General features: G+C 36.7%; 2 long non-coding RNA genes across 3 annotated transcripts; both read left to right on the forward strand.

The window, feature by feature from the left end:
• Nucleotides 1-2,303: 2,303 nt before the first annotated feature.
• Nucleotides 2,304-9,198, forward strand: LOC145807676 (uncharacterized). The gene is made up of 3 exons (XR_014350953.1): nt 2,304-3,796; nt 8,781-9,069; nt 9,167-9,198. It is a non-coding gene; the product is annotated as an uncharacterized LOC145807676 (long non-coding RNA).
• Nucleotides 9,199-9,285: 87 nt separating this feature from the next.
• Nucleotides 9,286-12,796, forward strand: LOC145807688 (uncharacterized). Of its 2 annotated transcripts, XR_014350993.1 has the most exons (5): nt 9,286-9,536; nt 9,619-9,993; nt 10,090-10,176; nt 10,272-10,794; nt 12,554-12,796. It is a non-coding gene; the product is annotated as an uncharacterized LOC145807688 (long non-coding RNA). The 2 variants fall into 2 exon arrangements; XR_014350992.1 differs by having other exon boundaries at nt 10,090-10,794.
• Nucleotides 12,797-19,999: the final 7,203 nt, after the last annotated feature.

A 19,999-nucleotide genomic window follows, 5' to 3' on the forward strand; every position in this document is an offset into this window, starting at 1 on the left:
AAAAATACTGGAAGGTGTGATTTTACGCTCGAGCGGATTCTCCTACGCTCGAGCGCATCTCAGTTTGTTCGCACGCAGTTTTTGGTCGTACCGCTCGAGCGGGCTGTGTTGAGCTCGAGCGGAGATCGCGGGACAGATTCTATAAATTCGCGTATTGGGTCAGATTTTTAGGAGAACTTCTCCAGATCTTCTTTTTGGTTTCTAGGGTTTATATCTGGGGATACTTTGGGAGTTTTCTTTGATGTTTTGATTGAGTATTCAACTCATGATCTAAAGAGAGCACATCAAAGGCTTGTTTGTTACACACAAAAGAGAGAGTTATTCTTCAGTTGTGGATTCTGAAGAATTCGAGCCTGAAGCTTTGGTGGAATCCGGAGTGGCTCATCAGAAAGGCAATTCCGTGGTGAAGATGGGGTTGGAAGAGGCACATAAAGGTTGGTTCAATTAGGCGTTGTGGATTCGCTAGGTAATTGAGAGTATACCTGTGTAATTCCTTTAATTCTTCTTAGTAGATTGTCTTGTGGCTGTTGCCCGTGGTTTTTTGATCACAGTTGGAGGTGTCCAATTGTGGTTTTTTTCCACGTTAAATCGCTGTGTCTCTTTCTCTTGATTATTTGATTGTTTGATTGGGATTGTTATATTCTGCTTAAAATTGATACATAATCACAAATCAACATCTAGGGGATTTCTAGATTTTTCAAAACAGAACAAAGTTATCATCATTATTCAAATATAAAAAATCAGGCACATTGACTCATAAGATAGAAAAGACCAAAAGGAAAAATACATGAATGAAAGGTATTTTTTTCCATGATTCTGTTTTTTTTTGGCACAAGTAATTTCATAGGGAACTTACTTTCAGGTTCAATGGCTGTCCCTCTTTCATTTTACTATTATTTTCTTGTCTTTTATATTTTTAAGGGTTAATTACAAATATACCCCTTGAGATTTGTTTAAAATACGAATTGCTCTCTGTAGTTTGAAAAATTACAAAAATCTCCCTGTCATAAATTTTTATTTAACAAAATTAATTGAAAAAATAAAATTTTTAACTGTTCACCTATATAATAATAAAATTATCTGAATTATTAATTGAAATAAACTTTCAACATTATTAAAAACTATTAATTAATTTGATAATTTATTAATAAAATGATCTATTTGTAATGAAATTAAAAACCTTAGGCGACATAATGTAATTTCTAGAACCACAAAAGATAATTTGTAATTTAAATATATCTCAGGGAGTGTGTTTATAATTTACCCTATTTTTAATGTTGGAAGCATCTCTTTCGGAGCCTTGTCTGATCTTATCAAGGTAAAGGTTGCATTTTCGGTGAAGAATAAGGATAGCATCAGTGCACTCTCTCTAAGACTGTATTGGTTGGAAGATTTGATGAGCGAAATGAAAATGAAAATGAAAAATGAAATAGAAAGAAAAAGAAAAAGGAGAAAGAACTAATCAGTGTGTTTGGTTTGAGTTTTTTTAAATAAGTTTTTTGGTTTTTGTTTTTAGTGAATATTTTAAAAATTTTAAACATTTTTTTATTACATTTTTAGATGCATCTTACTTAGATGTATCTAAAAAGTAAAAAAAAAATTGTGAAAAAATATTTTAAAAAATTAATAAATACATAAAAATACAAAAAAATGTATTGAATTCTCATATATATATATATATATTTGGTATTTAGTGAATTTTTAAAAGGCTTTTTCAAAAAAAAATTTACTTTTTAGATACATCTAAGTTAGGTATGTTTAAAAATTAAAAAAATTGCTTAAAATATTAAAAAAACTTCAGTAAAAACAAAAACACACAGAAAATGAGAAAGTAAAATTTTCTGAAAAATGTTTTTGAAAAAGTGAAACCAAGCAAAGTGATAGGATTTGAATTCCAAGCAATGTTTGGTTGAGTTGGGAAATGGAGAAAGGAAAGAGCATAAGTAAACTCAAAAGACAAAAAGTGAGATTGCATTTTCCTCTCCCTTTCTTTTCGCTTGTATTTTCCATTATAGCCAAATAAAGTGAGAATACATTTCTTTTTTCTTTCCATTTCTCCCTTCAAATCTTTTAACCAAATGCAACCTAAATCATCTCATTTTTAAATTACATCACGTGGTGTCAAATTAAGACCTAGTTTGGGAAGACTAAATAAGTGCACTTTTTGACTTTTTTTGTATTATGTGTAGAAAAAGTAGAGAGGAGATGTTGATTGATGTGACCCAAAAAAGATAAAAAGATGAAATAAGTGCACTTTTTTGGCAGTAGCCAAACTAGAATTCATTTGTCTAGGATATTTAGCTTTCTGGTTGTTTTGTTGTTGTATGGTCCATGGCATCTTGCCATTGCCAACTTCTTAGGGTTGCTCCTTGTTCATGCTAGTGATTGCATATGATTGGCTTGATTTGTATGTACCAAGTCGGCAATAATGCAGTTTACTACCTTAGCTTTTTAATGTATTGATTCCCTAATTTTTTAAATTTTTTTTTATCATTAATAAAATTAGATTTTTTGCTGTTAAAAAAAAGAGGTAGTTACACCCCAGTGGAAGGCAGAAACAAAAAAAATACAAATTTATAAATTTAATTATTAATATTTCCAAAGAATAATATTAGGAATTGTGAAAAAATATCATGAAATGTATTTTAAAAAAATCTCATCCTTTGATTAATGTGTGGTGTTTTATTATATTTATAATCCAAATGTAAAAAATATTTCATGATCATTGTCATGATATATTTTTTTTTATGATTCTTAATATTACTCTTTGCAAAAATTTTCATTGATTGCAATTATTTTTTTAAATACCCACTGATGTGATATTTTTCCTTACAGCAACCACCACAACCATAATAATAATAATAATAATAATGATGATGATGATGATGGCCATCCTCCTAACAATGACAGATATAATAAATGTGGCTAAAGCTAACTGAGTTGAAGGTTTTACCAAAGGGCTTGGACAGCTTGAGAGAACAATTGAGGCCCTGTTTGGGAGCGGGAATTTTGGCTAAAATAATCAATAAATATAAGAAAAATTAAAACAGTCAATAAGGCAAAATATTACATTTTACAAATCAATCAATTATTTTTTTTTCTCAACCAGCTATTTAATTACAAAAAAATTCACAAATCATTCCAAATATAACTTCTTTTTCATCTCATAAAATAGTTAAAAGGCAAAAAAATCAAGTTGCCAAATTCCCAAACGGTGCCTTTGTGCAGTGGGACCAATAGATGGCGACGTTGAATTCACACTACAAGAAAAGAGGGCAAAAAACACGGAAGCATTTGCGACGGCGCGTTCCCCATCGCAAAAAATGGTCTTTTGCGACGGCAAAATTAACCGTCGCAAAAAATAGTTTTAACGACGGCGTTTAACCGTCGGTAATAAAACTGCACGGGCAGGTATTAAAATGCGGAAGTATTAGTGACAGCGTGTTGAACCGTCGCCAAAAAAAAAAAGTTTGAGACGGCATAAGTTTGCTGTTGCAAATACTCGACAATTTGCGACGGCAAATGTCCGTCGCGAAAAAAGGATTACCAAAATGACGTCAGTTTATTAATAATTATGTATCATTTGCGATGGTGTAAAGGTCCCGTCGCAAAAAGTAAAAAAAAAATCCCCCCCCCCCCCCTCTTTCCTTTCATCTTGCCGCTCAGTTGGATCGAAATCCCTAAAATTGTTTGAAACAAAATTTCTTTCCCCCAAAATCCCCAAACGAGCAACGGGCGACGAACGGCGAAGGGCTAGCGGTGGTGCAGTGGTGCTTCGACGACGACAGCTACTCAGGTATGCTCTCTCTCTCTCTCTCTCTGTATATATATATATATATATATATGTATGTTTACCTGTTCAAAAAAAAATAAAAAATATATACATGAATATAATTTTTTTTTGCTATTTGTAAATTTATTTATTTACTATTATTATTTTTTAATAAAAAAATGACTTTGAAATATCTAGTTGAGGCCCTTTATAATTACTCATAATCTAATTTTATTTTTTTAATACTGTAAATTTTATTTAAAATTTATAACAATATCTCCAACTTTCACAATTAAAATTATTTTGATAAAGAGGCATTCAATATGTATTAAGGCATGGTTTGGGAACACTCAAATAAGTTATTTAATGATTTATTTTTTATCATATTACCCCTCATTTCCATTGAACACACCCCTCTGAGACTATAGTTTACTCCTTCCAGACCCCATTAACAAGACTAATTTTGGTGTAAATCTTGCTTATATTTTTAGTGATGTGAGAAAACTAAATAAATCTTGCTGTATATTTGTGCTTGATTTATTTATTATTTTTGTGTGTTTTCAATTATGTTTGGTCTCAACTCTCACACAGTGGTTTCTTTGGGTGGTGTCTCATATTGAATGGCTTGGTGAAGAATCGAGACTGAGACCAAACAATAGTGAAAAACCGAAACTGAGACCAAACATATCTATATTCATTTACCTTTATTAAACCTTCTTTTTAATATCATTTAATAAATATATGTGTCTGTTTGTTTTTTTTATAGCAAAATAGGCACGTTAACCTGACCGTGAAATCTTGATTGGAGAAGGATGAGTCGTTCTGAGAATTTATATAGTCCTATATATGTATTTGATTATATTTTGGTTTTCAAACTTGATATCTGCAAACTCCAGGAGGGCTTAAGCCTCTGCCCTCTGGTTTTCTTTTATAACTCTACACCTGTTTGCTTTTTACTTCATTTGATTTTTTTTTTTAAAAAAGATTGTATTTTGGTTTTCATTTTTGTTTTTCTTCTAAAAAATTTGAAAATTTTGTTCGTCTTAGTTGTTGAAAGTGGTGACTGGTGACGGTGGTTAGAGGGGTTGCCAATGGGTGACGGAGCATAGATGAGGTTTGAGTTTGCTAAAAGGATCTCTTGATTTTGGGTAATAAAAAAAAAAAAAGAGTAGAATTTAATTTTGAATCGGTTTGAGTTAAAGAGCATAGATGAGCTTTGAGTATTTTTTAGACAAACTTAAATAGATGAGTTTTGAGTATTTTTTTGAATAGGTTTGAGTTAAAGGTATTATATTTAGAGTTACTTTGATGAGATATTTTTGTGGCTGTGTACAGATGATGGATAAGAGTTGGATTGATTTGCCAAATAGGATGTCGAGCGAATACATTAATGGGATTGATGAATTCCTTGTGTTTGCCTACACCAATAGGGTTGAAGGATCGATGATCAGTTGTCCGTGTAGGAAGTGCGAGAATCGATACTATTTTGTACGAGAGGGTGTACGTGAGCATCTGATTTTGAATGGTTTTTTAAAAAAAGACAAACATTGGATTAATCATGGGGAATCTTACGTATCTCTGCATGGTAATCGAGAGAATGAAACATTAGCTAATTTAGACATTGGGGATGATATGATTGGAATGATACAAGGGGCTATGGGAAATCCACATGCCGGTACAAGTGTTGAGGGTAATGAACCACAGGGGCCAGATCCCTATGCATCTGAACCCCAGCTCGGTCCAAATGCAGAGACTGCAAAGTATTTCAAACTTCTTCAAGATGCACAAAGTGAATTGTATCCGGGTTGTCAGAAGTTCACTTCTTTGTCATTCATTGTTCGACTTTTACATTTGAAGGTGCTTAATCAGTGGACAGACAAGTTTGTTGACATGTTTCTTGAGTTATTGAATGAGGCGTTCCCGTTGGGTGTGAAACTCCCGGACTCATATTATAAAGCTCAAAAGGTCACAACAGATTTGGGCTTCACGTATGAGACGTGGGATACATGTCCCAACAGTTGCATGTTGTTTCGAAACGAGAACGCCAATCTTGATAAATGTGTCATATGCAACAGTTCTAGATGGAATTCAAATGGTGATGGTGGTTCAAATGGTCCTAACAAAGGTGGCAAACGAATAGCTGCAAAACAGATGAGGTATTTTCCTTTAAAGCCAAGGTTGCAGAGGTTGTTTATGTCATCCAAGACGGCCAAGTTAATGAGATGGCATGCAGAGGAACGAACTGATGATGGTGTCTTCAGGCATTCTGCTGACTCCCTTGCATGGAAAGATTTTGACTGTCGGAATCTTGACTTTAGTAATGATTGCCCAAGTGTAAGGCTTGGCTTAGCATCCGATGGTTTTAACCCATTCAGAACGATGAACATAGTTCATAGCACTTGGCCTGTTGTGCTCGTTCCATACAACTTGCCGCCACGGATGTGCATGAAGCAACCATTTCTAATTTTAGCCGTGCTTATTGACGGCCAAAAAGGACCTGGTGACAAGATTGATGTGTATATGCAACCGTTGATTGAGGAGTTGAAAGAACTATGGAACGAGGGTGTGTCAACATTTGATGCATCAACAAATCAAATGTTTCAAATGCATGCAGCTTTACTGTGGACAATTAGTGATTTTCCTGCATACGCAAACTTGTCAGGATGGAGCACTAAAGGCGAATATGCATGTCCTTGTTGCAATAAGGAAACTACATCGTATTGGTTGAAGCATAGTAGGAAACAATCATACTTGGGTCATCGCACATTTTTACCTACTGGCCATAAATTCCGGAAGGATAAAGTATCATTTGATGGTAGTCGGGAAGTCAAACTCAAACCAAAATTGTTGTCTGGAACTGAGATGTTGCTACAATTAGAATCTGAGGGTATTTTAACACAATACAAGAGGGATGACCTTATGGAGAGGCATATGAGACAGGTAGAGAAGGAGAAAGCTGGACATCGCACCCACAGTTGGAAGAAAAAGAGTATCTTTTATGAATTGCCATATTAGGAGCACAATCTAATAAGACACAACCTCGATGTGATGCATATAGAGAAGAATGTTTGTGACAATGTGTTGTGGGCAATATTAGGGGTTGTAGGAAAATCGAAGGATGGTGTTAATGCTCGGCGTGATTTACAAGATATGAATATTAGAAAACCCCTACATTTGCAGTTAAGAGGGTCGAATAAAGCCTATTTACCACCAGCACAATTCACGATGACAAAGGATGAGAAAGATTTGTTCTTGAAAGTGTTGAAGGAAGTAAAAGTTCCCGACGGGTATTCATCCAATATATCACGTCGTGCACGCTCACATGATAGAAGTATTGGGGGTCTTAAGAGCCACGATAGTCATATTCTGATGCAAAAACTTATTCCATTGGCTATTCGAAGATCGTTACCGAAGAATGTAATTGAACCCTTGATTGAATTGAGCAATTTCTTTAGACAATTGTGTTCAAAAGTGAATCGTGCGACGGATTTGCAATATATTCAAGATCGTATCGCTATAACACTTTGTCATCTAGAGAAAATATTTCCTCCAAGTTTTTTTGATATAATGGAGCATTTGCCTATACATCAAGCTGATGAAGCCTTATTGGATGGAGTGATTCAGTTTCGATGGATGTATCCAATTGAGAGGTATCTTCTTACTTTGAAACAATACGTGCGTAATAGAGCTCATCCTGAAGGATCAATTGCTAAAGGATATATTATGGAAGAATGCATGAATTTTTGTGCACAATATCTCAATGATGTGGAAACCAAATCTAGTCGACCCGTGAGGAACTATAGTGGTGCTGATAATTTGGGTCATGCTATTGGTGAAAACACAAGCTTTTATCTTGATAATACTTCTTGGGTACAAGCTCATCGGTACATCTTATTCAATACAAGTGCGGTTCAACCATTCATAAAGTAGATTAAGTCACTCACTCAATATTTTATTATGTCTTATTGAATTTTCAACTAAATTTTTTGTATTGCTAAAATTTCAATCTACACAGCAAACACCTTGAAGTACTTAAGCTCAAAATGCCTCGTGTTGACGATCATCAACTTCGGCGTGAACATTTTGAAACTTTTCACATTTGGTTCAAGGAACATGTATGTATTTAACTCTATAGATTCTAGTTACTTAAGTCGATCTACATTTTAAATTTTATATTTTCGTGTTAAATAGGTTCAAACTTTGCGAAGGACTACTGATGTCATATTTTCTGAAGAGATTATTCTATTGGCAAATGGTCCTCATAACCTGGCAAGGAGGTTCAACGGGTATATACTGAATGGGTTTCGGTATCGAGTAAAGGCCATGGATGATCGTCGAGCCACACAAAATTGTGGTGTAGCTTTCAAGGCAGATACCATAAGTTATGCTAGTCGAAAAGACAAGAATCCTCGTTTGGGGTCTGTGTACTATTATGGACAATTGATAGATATTGTTGAGATTCGATATTCCAATGAGAAGAAACATGTGTTGTTTAAGTGTGATTGGATTGACAACATTCACGGAAAGAAAGAAGATGTCTTCAATTTCATGTTGGTGAACTTCAATCATTTGTTGTACCGAGATGATCGAATTACCAATGAACCTTTCATCTTAGCGTCCCAAGCAGAGCAAGTTTGGTATGTTGTAGACCCATTACAACCAGACTGGCAAGTCGTGGTGAAGATGTCTCAAAGAGGTTTATTTGATATGAGTTCGACTGATCCACAAATCGAGCCATACATGAGCCAACAATTGGAAGAAAATATAATGCTTCGTGATGAAGAAGTTGGTTGGGTGAGGGAAGCCGCAGAAGGGGAAACAGTGATGTTCAAATAGGTTGATATTTAATCAACATTAGTAATTCAATTAAGGCCAAGGTTGTAGTTAATTATCAATTTCTTAATTTACTTTGTCTTTGTAATTGTATTAGTTCAATTAATCCATATTATAGTTGATGACAAACCATTGTCTATGTTTCTAATGTCAATTAATGTTATATTGCTTGCAGATTATTATGGGAAGGAAGAGGAAGCCTGATCATCCCCGGCGCATGATGTCTGATGTTCTACATAACAGGACATCAGTAGCACCACCATCAGAGGAGGCATCACATCGGCCAACATCGGAGGGGCCATTAGTGCCACCACCATCTGAGGGGCCATTAGTACCACCGTATCGACCACCATCAGTGGCACCACAGCAGCTACCATGTACTCAGCCTCCACGCCTACCATCGGTGCGTCCACCATCAGTGGCACCACAGCAGCTATCATCATCAGCTTATGAGCCATCCGCAGGTATGTAAATTTGCTTTGATTTGTATGAAAATTATTTACACATACATTTATTTATGCTCATTATATACAACTTGTTTATTCTCATTGTATTTTGCAGACCCTTCGACTTATTCACAGCCCACCTCAGGTTTATTTGATATGATTTGTATTCACATTATTTAAATTTGCATTTGTTTATTACCATTGCATATTGTTTATTATTATTCTATATCACAGGTCATGTTAGTTCTTCATCAACCTCGACTAGGCGTGGTAGAGGATGTGCCAAGGGCATTAAAGAGTGGGGTACTGGTAAAAAGCTGGACATACAATTTGATGGAAATTACTGCCCAATAGGGGATAACGTGGCCAAGTTAACTACTGAACTTGGCATTATTGTGCGGAATGGTAACATTGTTCCTCTTACTTTTCTTGACTGGAACAATGTGCCTGATGATATTGTTGATGCTATCTGGAAGGATGTGAAGGTAAAAGTATATTTTTGTCCACAAATTCGAATTCCAAATTTGTGTTATACTTAGCCTTAAACTTTGAAATTGTGTTTTATAGGACAATTTAATATATGTCCAGAGGAGTACAAGCCAATCTGCATGAAAAATTGCAATAGCATATGGAAGGATCACAAGAACAAGCTTAAGGCTAAGTATTTCAAGCCTAGAAGCTCTGATCCTAATCTGAAGGATGATGTTCCTATGAACATTGTGCCAAGCCAGTGGGAACGACTTGTGGAGTATTGGCGTACTTCCGATGCTGAGGTATACAATTACGTTATATTTATGATATGTAAACATACAAATCATATTTACATACTTACATTTGTTGAACCTGTTATAGAAAATTGCAAGTAGGAACGCTAAAAATCGGCGAGCTCACGGCATAGCTCATACCACAGGGCGTACTACTTTCTCTTAGATACGGCATGAGGTTTACATTTTATTGTTTTATTTTTGTATATAAATAAACATTGTATATTTGCAAATTATTTGGATTCTAATTTTCATATTTCTAAAAAAAATGTAGATGACCAGTAAGGGGGAGTCTACTGATAAGATGAATGTTTGGCTTATGACACGTAGAGTAGATGACCCAGAGGTTATCCAGACCTTGGTAGTTTCCAAACACCTTTGATTGTATTTAAAGTTTATTTTTTGTGTGTCAACCATCTTAATTTGGCATATACTTGTATGTCTTATTCAATACAGGATGAGTTTAATCGTCAACTCTCTATGCTACCTGAGGATGGTCGGACTTTGGAGGCTAGGAATGCCATTTTCCATGAGTTGATAGGTCATGACGGACATGGATATTGTCGCACATACGGGAGAATTGTGCCTCGGAGAGCGGTGTATAAAGATGGTGCTGGGCCATCACAGTCAACACCCCAGCCATCGACTATTGATCAGATCACGCAGCAGGTTCGTGCAGAGCTAAGGGATGAGTTGAGGGAGGAGCTGTGAGCAGAGTTCTCTACACATTTGCAGCAGATGAGAGCTGAGATGATGGCCCTTGTGTCACAGGGGGCGAGTGTGGATCCCAACAGACAAGTTCTATATAAATTAAATTGTTTGATAGTTCAATTTTCACTCAAGATTATGTATAAAATTCGAATATGATTAACACATTATCCATCGACTAACATAGGTTCCTGACGCATCGAGTGGCCACCGGGCATTTAGGGAATCTGCAGAAGACGAGAATCCATATACACAACCACCAGAAGATCAGGTATAAAATGTATCTTTGCATTCTAAGCTAAATGTATCTTTGCATTCTTTACATTCTAAGTTAAGAGACTTGTGGGAGAAAACGGGACTAGTTAGAGCCGAATTTAGCACGAAACTTGGCACATACGACCACCTAGGCACGAGAGACTTGTGGGAGAAGACGGGGCTCGAATCGGGATCCCGGTTTGGGAGTTAGAGCCGGATTTCACTTTAGGCAAACTAGTTCCTTAAGAAACTTGAATTCAAGGAGTTAATGCCCCAAATTCACCAAACCACGTCGGTTTAGCATGAAACCTGGCACACACGACCTCCTAGGCACGAGAGACTTGTGGGAGAAGACGGGGCTCGAACCGGGTTCCCGGTTTGGGAGTTAGAGCCGGATTTCACTTTAGGCAAATTAGTTCCTTAAGAAACGTGAATTCGAGGAGTTAACGCCCAAAAATCACCAAACCGCGTCGATTTAGCACGAAACTTGGCACACACGACCTCGTAGGCAGGAGAGACTTGTTGGAGAAGACGGGGCTCAAATTGGGTTCCCGGTTTGGGAGTTAGAGCCGGATTTCACTTTAGGCAAGCTAGTTCCTTAAGAAACTTGAATTCGAGGAGTTAATGCCCCAAATTCACCAAACGGCGTCAGTTTAGCACGAAACTTGGCACACACGACCTCCTAGGCACGAGAGACTTGTGGGAGAAGACGGGGCTCGAATCGGGTTCCCGGTTTGGGAGTTAGAGCCGGATTTCACTTTAGGCAAATTAGTTCCTTAAGAAACTTCAATTCGAGGAGTTAATGCCCCAAAATCACCAAACCACATCGGTTTAGGACGAAACTTGGCACACACGACCTCTTAGGCAGGAAAGACTTGTGGGAGAAGACGGGGCTCGAATCGGGTTCCCGATTTGGGAGTTAGAGCCAGATTTCACTTTAGGCAAACTAATTCCTTAAGAAACTTGAATTCGAGGAGTTAATGCCCCAAATTCACCAAACGGCATCAGTTTAGCATGAAACATGGCACAAACGACCTCCTAGGCACGAGAGACTTGTGGGAGAAGACGAGGCTCGAATCGGGTTCCCGGTTTGGTAGTTAGAGCCGGATTTCACTTTAGGTAAACTAGTTCCTTAAGAAACTTGAATTCGAAGAGTGAATGCCCCAAAATCACCAAACCGCGTCGGTTTAGGACGAAACTTGGCACACACGACTTCCTAGGCACGAGAGACTTGTGGGAGAAGACGGGGCTCGAATCGGGTTCCTAGTTTGGGAGTTAGAGCTGGATTTCACTTTAGGCAAACTAGTTCCTTAAGAAACTTGAATTTGAGGAGTTAATGCCCCAAAATCACCAAACCACATCAGTTTAGAATGAAACTTGGCACACACGACCTCCTAGGCACGAGAGACTTGTGGGAGAAGACGGGGCTCGAATCGGGTTCCCGGTTTGGGAGTTAGAGCCGGATTTCACTTTAGGCAAACTAGTTCCTTAAGAAACTTAAATTCGAGGTGTTAATGCCCCAAATTCACCAATCGGCGTCGGTTTAGCACGAAACTTGGCACACACGACCTCCTAGGCACAAGAGACTTGTGGGAGAAGACGGGGCTCGAATTGGGTTCCCGGTTTGGGAGTTAGAGTCGGATTTCGGTCTAGTCAAAATTATTTACGAAACTATCTTTCTAATTATATAGTAGTTAATTTTTTTATATTTTTCTGTAATTAAAATATTAACACCATTATATTGTTATTAATTATTTTTATTTTGTTTTTTTCAGATATTTCCTAAGTAGCAGTTTGCTTCGTGTGGAATGTGGGCATGTAAAGATTATGACCAACTTCTGTTTTTGTAACCCACGAAAGAATCAGGACGAAAACTTTTGGTTTTGATTTTGATTTTGATTTATGTTATTTAAATTTGTGAACAACATTATGTATGTATCATGTGACCAACATTATGTATTTTCATCATTTGCCAACTTTTGTTTATGTATGTATTTATATTATTATGTAATTTTTGGATTTTTTTGTAGTGATTTTTCATTTGCCAACATTTGCCAACATTAGTTATTTTATTTATGTATTTATATTATTATATCATTTGCCAACATTACAGGTTATTTTTATATTTTTAATAATTGTAAAACAGGGTTTTTTTTAAAATTTTTTTTGAGACGGCAGCACACCCCGTCACCAAAAAAAAAGTGCCAGGCTTTTTGCGACGACAGCCATACTGTCGCAAAAGGTATGGAATTTATTGAAAAACAAGGCTTTAGCGATTGTATAATTGCCGTCGCCAATAGTCATTAGCGACGGCTCAGGTTGCCGTCGACAATAGTCAAAAGCGACGACATTTTTTAGCGACGGGATTTTCGCCGTTGCACAAACCTATTTTAGCGACGGAAAGCTTGTGCCGTCGCAAAAAAACCCAGATTTTCATCCATTATTGGCGACAGAAAATTGTCGTCGCAAAAAAGAAAATTTCCCGTCGCAAATACAATAGCGACGGCAACTAAAGCTCTTTTGCAACCCCCTTTCTTGCGACCCCCACTTGCCGTCGCAAAAAGAAAATTACCGTCGCAAATAGCTTTTGAGACGGCGTGCGGGAGTATTTGCGACGGTGTTTTGCCGTCGCAAAAAACAATTTTTTTTGTAGTGTCATCGGGTTTCTCCACGAAAGCACCCCTCGTTTCAATGCTCTCACGGTCTACATGGAGGTACTTACCACATATATTGTGACATTTATTATATATTCGTTGCTAAATACTTGAATTTTTCCAACACAAAAATATGTGTTCTTCACAAAAAGCATATCCTGAAACGCTTTTTGACATCTTTTGAGTGTTGGCAAAGAGTTTTGCCGTTTGTTTTTTGGACTAAACCCTCTCATGTATGTTATTGCAATAGTAGTACGGGTACTTTGGTCATTATGTCATTTTGATCCTTATAATTTTAATTGACTCGATTTTGACATTGAATTTATAATTTTATTTCAATTTAGTCCAATTAATTACAACTTTTATATGCATATAAGTGGTATGCGTCATATTTTTAAGAATTTATTATAAATTTACTAATCTCATGAGTTAATCTCAACTAATTTAGTTATTATTTATGGTAAAAAAACATTAACGGTATTGTCATTAGACCAAATTGACACAAAATTTAAAATTAGCGGTCAAAATTGTACTAATTGAAAGTGTAGAGATCAAATGATACAAGGGGCAAAACGCAAGGACCACTAATGTAATTTATCCTTTCTTTAAATACAATTAAGATTAGATAATGTGACTATTGATACATTTTCCAGCTTAATTATTTTTGTTTTATCTGATTGGTGAGTGATAAAAATTAAGCGATTTAAATAATCTAAAAAAACTCAAAGTAAGCCCTACCCAAGTACCCCAATTCTTAAAAAATGTGGATATGTGAACCATTTTGCATGAATGAAGCTTTGGTCTTAAATGCTAACCGTAATCACCACAAAATATCAAGGTTTTAGAGACTAAAATTTAGGAATAAATTATTTTTTAGTGATCTAATATTTTTGTTATGAAAAATGCTGTTATTATATTTTTAGTAACAAAAATTTGACATTAGTGATGAATTATTGTCCTTTTGGGACCAAATTTTTTGTCTCAAATAATAAATCACTTTGAGACCAAATTATTTTGTTCCTAAAAAACTATTTACTAGTAACATTTTCAAAATTTTGTTGCTAAAAGTCGTGTTTTTAACTTTTTGAGACGACCTTTTAGTGACTATCCCCACGACGATAGAAATTAGTCCCTAAATGTCTTTTGTAACACAAATTTTTACTTTTAGAGATCAACACATTTGATTTCTAAAACTCTTATATATCGTAGGAATGACAACGAGGCGGGGCGGGGCTGGGACTACACTCCTCGTCCCCGATGGCTAAAAAATTCCCGTCCCCGCCTCCGATCCCCGGCGAGGGAACCCATCACCTCCCCGTCCCCGTCCCCGATCCCCGGCCCCCGGCGGGGGAGCCCATCACCTCCCTGTCCCCGTCCCCTAACGGGGATTGGGTTTCCCTGACCCTGAAAAATCCTCGAGCTTCAACACAAGAACAACAAATTAATATATTTATCACCATGTTTTATCATCATCAACAAATACAGATTTAAACTTAAAAAAAAAAAAATTAGTCACAGATCAGATCACGCATATACATAGATCAGATCACACACACACATATATTGCCATCCCCACACATAGATCAGATCACACACACACACACACAGACAGATCTAACACAGACAGATCCATCGTCTGGCACAAATCTGAGCGACGCCGTCAGTGGCTTCGGTGGTGGTGACAGAGATCAAGATTGAGAGTAGCTGGCGCTGGTGCTGGCGGTGGGGACAGAGAGACAGACGTTGTGCGGCGGTGGTGGTGATGTCGCTGTCGGTGAGAGAGATGAGGGGTCGGGGCCAGCGGTGGTGGTGACGTCGCCGTCGGTGACTGCGAGAGAAAGAGTTGACAATGAGCAGAACGAGAGAGTGAGAGAGAGTTGAGATGAGAGTGAGAGAGAGAGATATATATATATCTGAGTTGAGTGAGTGTGAGAGCAACACAGGAAGCGATATATAAATCTAATACATTGGTTTGGTTTATTATAAATATAATATACGGTTTGGTTTATTAATATTATTATTATATATAAGGGGTATAAAAGTAATTTCACTTCGGGAAAAGTTGGGAACGGGGCCGGGGACGGGGCCGGGGATTGGGCCAGGCCGGGGCTTAAACACTGATCACCGTCCCCGGCCCGTGACAGATCGGGGATTGATTTTCAAATACCGTCTTCTCCCCGTCGGGGGTATTTTTCGGGGAAAAACTGCTCAAATCGGAGTCGGGATCGGGGATCCCCGTCGGGTCGGTTTCAAATTGCCATCCCTAATATATCGTAGAGATTGAAATGTCAGGATTAAAGCTCCAATATTCCAATATGGTATGGGTTATCAAAATTTTACAAATCTTTTTCTTTTCAGCACCGGTTTTATGGGAAGTCAATTCCATTTGGAACAATGGAAGAAACCTTGAACAATGGCCCCGTTTGTTTTTAAAGGTAGAATGGAGTGGATTGATAGTGCGAGAATTAATAGTGAGGGATTGTTAAATTATTTTTATATAAAATAATAAAACAAATAAAAAAAATACAAAAACATTCAACATTAATGTTTTTAAAAAAATGCCCAACATTTAAAAAATTCTAAAAAAATAAAAATAAAATAAAAAAATTTCAAAAAAAAATAAAACAAATAAAATAATGATTTTTACTTAACCAAAAATACAAAAAATTAAACATTAATGTTCAAAAAAAAAATAGCCGACATGTTAAAAATAAATAAATAAATAAATAAAAATAAAAAAATTTCTAGTCCGCAGGACTATTTTTCTAATACCAAGTCCTGTCTTGGAGGCCCATCCGAATCCCCTTAGGGAGGCCCATCCGAATTCTCTTAGGGAGGCCTATCCTAATCCGGAGCTCACTATTAATCCCCTCTCCATCTCTCAAAACAAACACAATATTAGTAGGTCCCACGTCACTATCAATTCCAATCCCTCCTCTAACTCTCCAAACAAACGGGGCCTGAGACAACTCGAGGTTATTTTAACTCAACTCAAGTTATAACAGATTATGCAAAAGTGATTTTATACTTGAAAAAAAAATTATTTGCACACAAATATCCAGTTATCGTTATTGGAGGATCATATAGGGGATTTACTATAATATTTACAGCCATTGTTGAATACTTACATTTTGGAAGAAGGATTCCTCCGGTCTAACAATGGATTGGATAGTAATATCTGGGTCAGTGGTGTTAGTGAAAATGTATGATTTTTCACAAGTAAATCAATCAATGAAAATAAAAATTAATGCAGAAAAATTAAATCAACGATGACACAAGAATTTTTATGTGGTTCCCTCAATGTGAGGTACGTCCACGAGATCGAAATCCGATTTCACTATCGACCAAAAAGTTTCCAAACGATTACAAACTAGACACGAATGGTCTCACAAAACTATCTTCAGGTGAATTCCAAATAATCACAAATAAACAAGAAGAAAGTTCTCACCAAATAAATGAACAAAAGTTTTCGAAACAGAATTGAAGAAGACCCAAAAATAATAACCCAAATCAATCCACACACTGCCTCTACGTCCAAACAAACTTCCAAGCATCAATCAGAATCAAACCATCTACCGAAAGAAAAGCAATGTTATAGCTGCTGCAACACACCCACCCACGGGAAAAGCAAAACAATATCAATCAAACATTGTTAATTCTTGAGTTTTATATCAAAATCCTAGTTGCAACCAAATTGATTATAAAATACCTATTGGGCCTTCGAAAGTTAGATATAATATATTAAAAATATATTATAACCAACACCAAACTAAATTAAATTCTTTTAATAAACCAATTGGGTCCCATACTCCACTAAGGAGGCATACCCAACAATTTTTCCCCTACCGACTTAGGGGGAGACATCAACCATACCCTCCAAAGTTTGATACTTTAAATGTTTGTCCCTCAACAAAGCCTTAGTCAACATATCCGAAATATTATCATCTGTGTGAACCTTTTCGAGTTGCAACAATTTCTAATCTAACATATCATGAATCCAATGGCATCTCACGTCAATGTGCTTTGATCTTGAATAAAAAGTAGAATATTTGTTCAAATGAATAGCACTTTGACTATCACAATAAAGCACATACATTTCTTACTTCAAACCCAACTCTTGCAAAAATTTCTTCAGCCGTAACTCTTCTTTACAAACTTCTGTAATGGCAATTATAGCACATAATGTCTTTCTTTGAAAAAGAACCGTCTCTTGATTTGTCATGGTTTTGGTCACAACCATGAGGAGTCTCACTCCTCCCTATTGTTTTACTTCGGCCTCTCATAATAAATGCCTCTGAATGAGAAGAACCTGTTAATTTTCTTCTAATTTCTTTATTCAACAAGCTACTAGTGACTTGGCTAATTGTGACAACTCCATCGAGTGCCGAATTACTAACCGTCACAACCAAAGTCTTTCAACTTTCAGGCAAGGACTAAGTAGCATCAAAGCCTGCAACCCATCATCAAAAATAATTTTCATAGAAGTAAGTTGGTTAACAATGCTTTTTATTTCATTCACATATTCTGGAATAAGGCTACCATATTTATATTTTAAATTAACCAACTTTCGAAACATAAAGGCTTTATTTGTGGCTGATTTTCTTTCATAAAGGCCTTCTAATTTTTTTTCCATAAATCATGTGCTGAAGTTTCAGTAGTAACATGATGAAACACACTGTCATCAATCCATTGATGGATAACACCAATGGCTTTTCAATTAAGCCTCTTCCATTTATTATCTTTCATACCCTTGGGTTTGCCACTATCACCTCCAATTGGCTCATACAAATCTTTACAAAATAATAGGTCCTTCATTTTAGTTTTCTAAGTTATCCAATTGCTTCCATTGAAGCTAGACATACGACTCATATACCCTTCCATTGATTTACACAAAAAAATAAATACAAATAAACCGTAAGTTTTGATACCAGTTGTTAGGAAAAATATATGATTTCCCATGAGTAAAGCAATCAATAAAAATAAAAATTAATGCGGAAAAATTAAATCAACAACGACACAAGAATTTTTACGTGGTTTTCTCAATGTGAGATATGTCTAGGGGATCGAAATCCGATTCCATTATCAACCAAAAAGTTTCCAAACGATTACAAATGAGACACGAATGGTCTCATAAAACCACCCTAAAGTGAATTCCAAAGAATCATAAATAAACAAGAGGAAAGATCTCACAAAATAAATGAACAAAAGTCTTTGAAACAGAATTGAAGAGGACCCAAAAATAATAACCTAAATCAATCCACACGCTACCGCTCCATCCAAATAAACTTCCAAGCATCAACCGGAATCAAAGCATCCACCGAAAGAAAAGAAATGTTATAGCTCCCGCAACACACCCACGGGAAAAGAAAAACAATACCAATCAAATATTATTCATTCTTGTGTTTTATGTCAAAATCCTAGTGTAGACACCCCATTTTTGACCGTTCTTGAGACTTGGACGTCATCGTGTGAACACTTGATGATTATCCATGGTCGTGTTCGTTTTGAGTTCTCGGAGGTCTCGGCTACGCGCCTTGTCTCAAGATCTCTCAACTTGTCTGTTTTGTGCTTGGTCATGGACTAAACACTTGTGCTTTTGCTTCTGAGGACAGGGAATGGCTTGTTGGCCACCCCCATACCTCACCGGCCATGGCATGATGCCACTGGCCTTGTTTCCTTGCCATCGGCCAAAGGTTGTGGCCGGTCGACACCTTTTATGGTCGGTTGGCCACCTTTGTTGGTCAATTGGCCATTTTGGTTGGTCGACCCCCTTCCATCTGCTTTTGGCAGATATTTTGTGCCAGCTGTCACAGCTGGCATCCACATTTAACCCCCTCCATGCACGGGTATGGAGGGATTTGTCTCTTGCTTAGCTTGTTTTGGAAGCTTTGCAAGAGAGAAATTGTATAAAGAGGGAGCTTCTCCTCCCTCCTCAAGGGTTCCAGAGGTTTGAAAATTAGGGTTAGAAGTTTATATCTATCTATCTCTATATCTCCCTCTCTTTACATATTTGTGTCTGTATAAGGTTGTTTTGTTCATACTTTTGCATACAAACACCTAGCATTACACCATCCTCTTGGAGCTGGGATCCTTGGAGGTTGATTTTGGTGTTCTTGGGTTGCTTTGAACTCAAAAAACCTACTGGACCACTGTTCTTGAAGAAGGTCTACAAGGGTGAGTGTTCTTGGTTTAGTTTCCCCATTTTTGCTTAAGGTTTTAGACCTATTTTCCTATTGTTTTGAGCTTGACTATAAACTAAGAAAAGTTCTGTTTTTACTTGCTTTTGATCTTTGTTTAAGGTCTCTTTGAGGTTTGGGGTTGTTTCCCCCTTTCAAGGCCTTGTTAGGCCTTGTTTTAGGCCATCCATTTTGGCCATTGTTCTTAGCTTTGCATGACCTCTCTACAACTAAAGTCCAGAGGATTTTCAATGGTGGAGAGGTGGTTTTGAGGTCCTAAATGGGAGAGGGTCATCCCCTTTCCATGTTGTCTTTAATGCTTGCATGAATGACTTGTGTTGTAGCATGTTACCTAGCTTGTTTTAGCTCCATTTCAATGCATATTAGGCTT

Source organism: Camellia sinensis, chromosome 14 (assembly GCF_055761805.1).
Source record: "Camellia sinensis isolate YWXY chromosome 14, ASM5576180v1, whole genome shotgun sequence".
Taxonomy (NCBI): domain Eukaryota; kingdom Viridiplantae; phylum Streptophyta; class Magnoliopsida; order Ericales; family Theaceae; genus Camellia; species Camellia sinensis.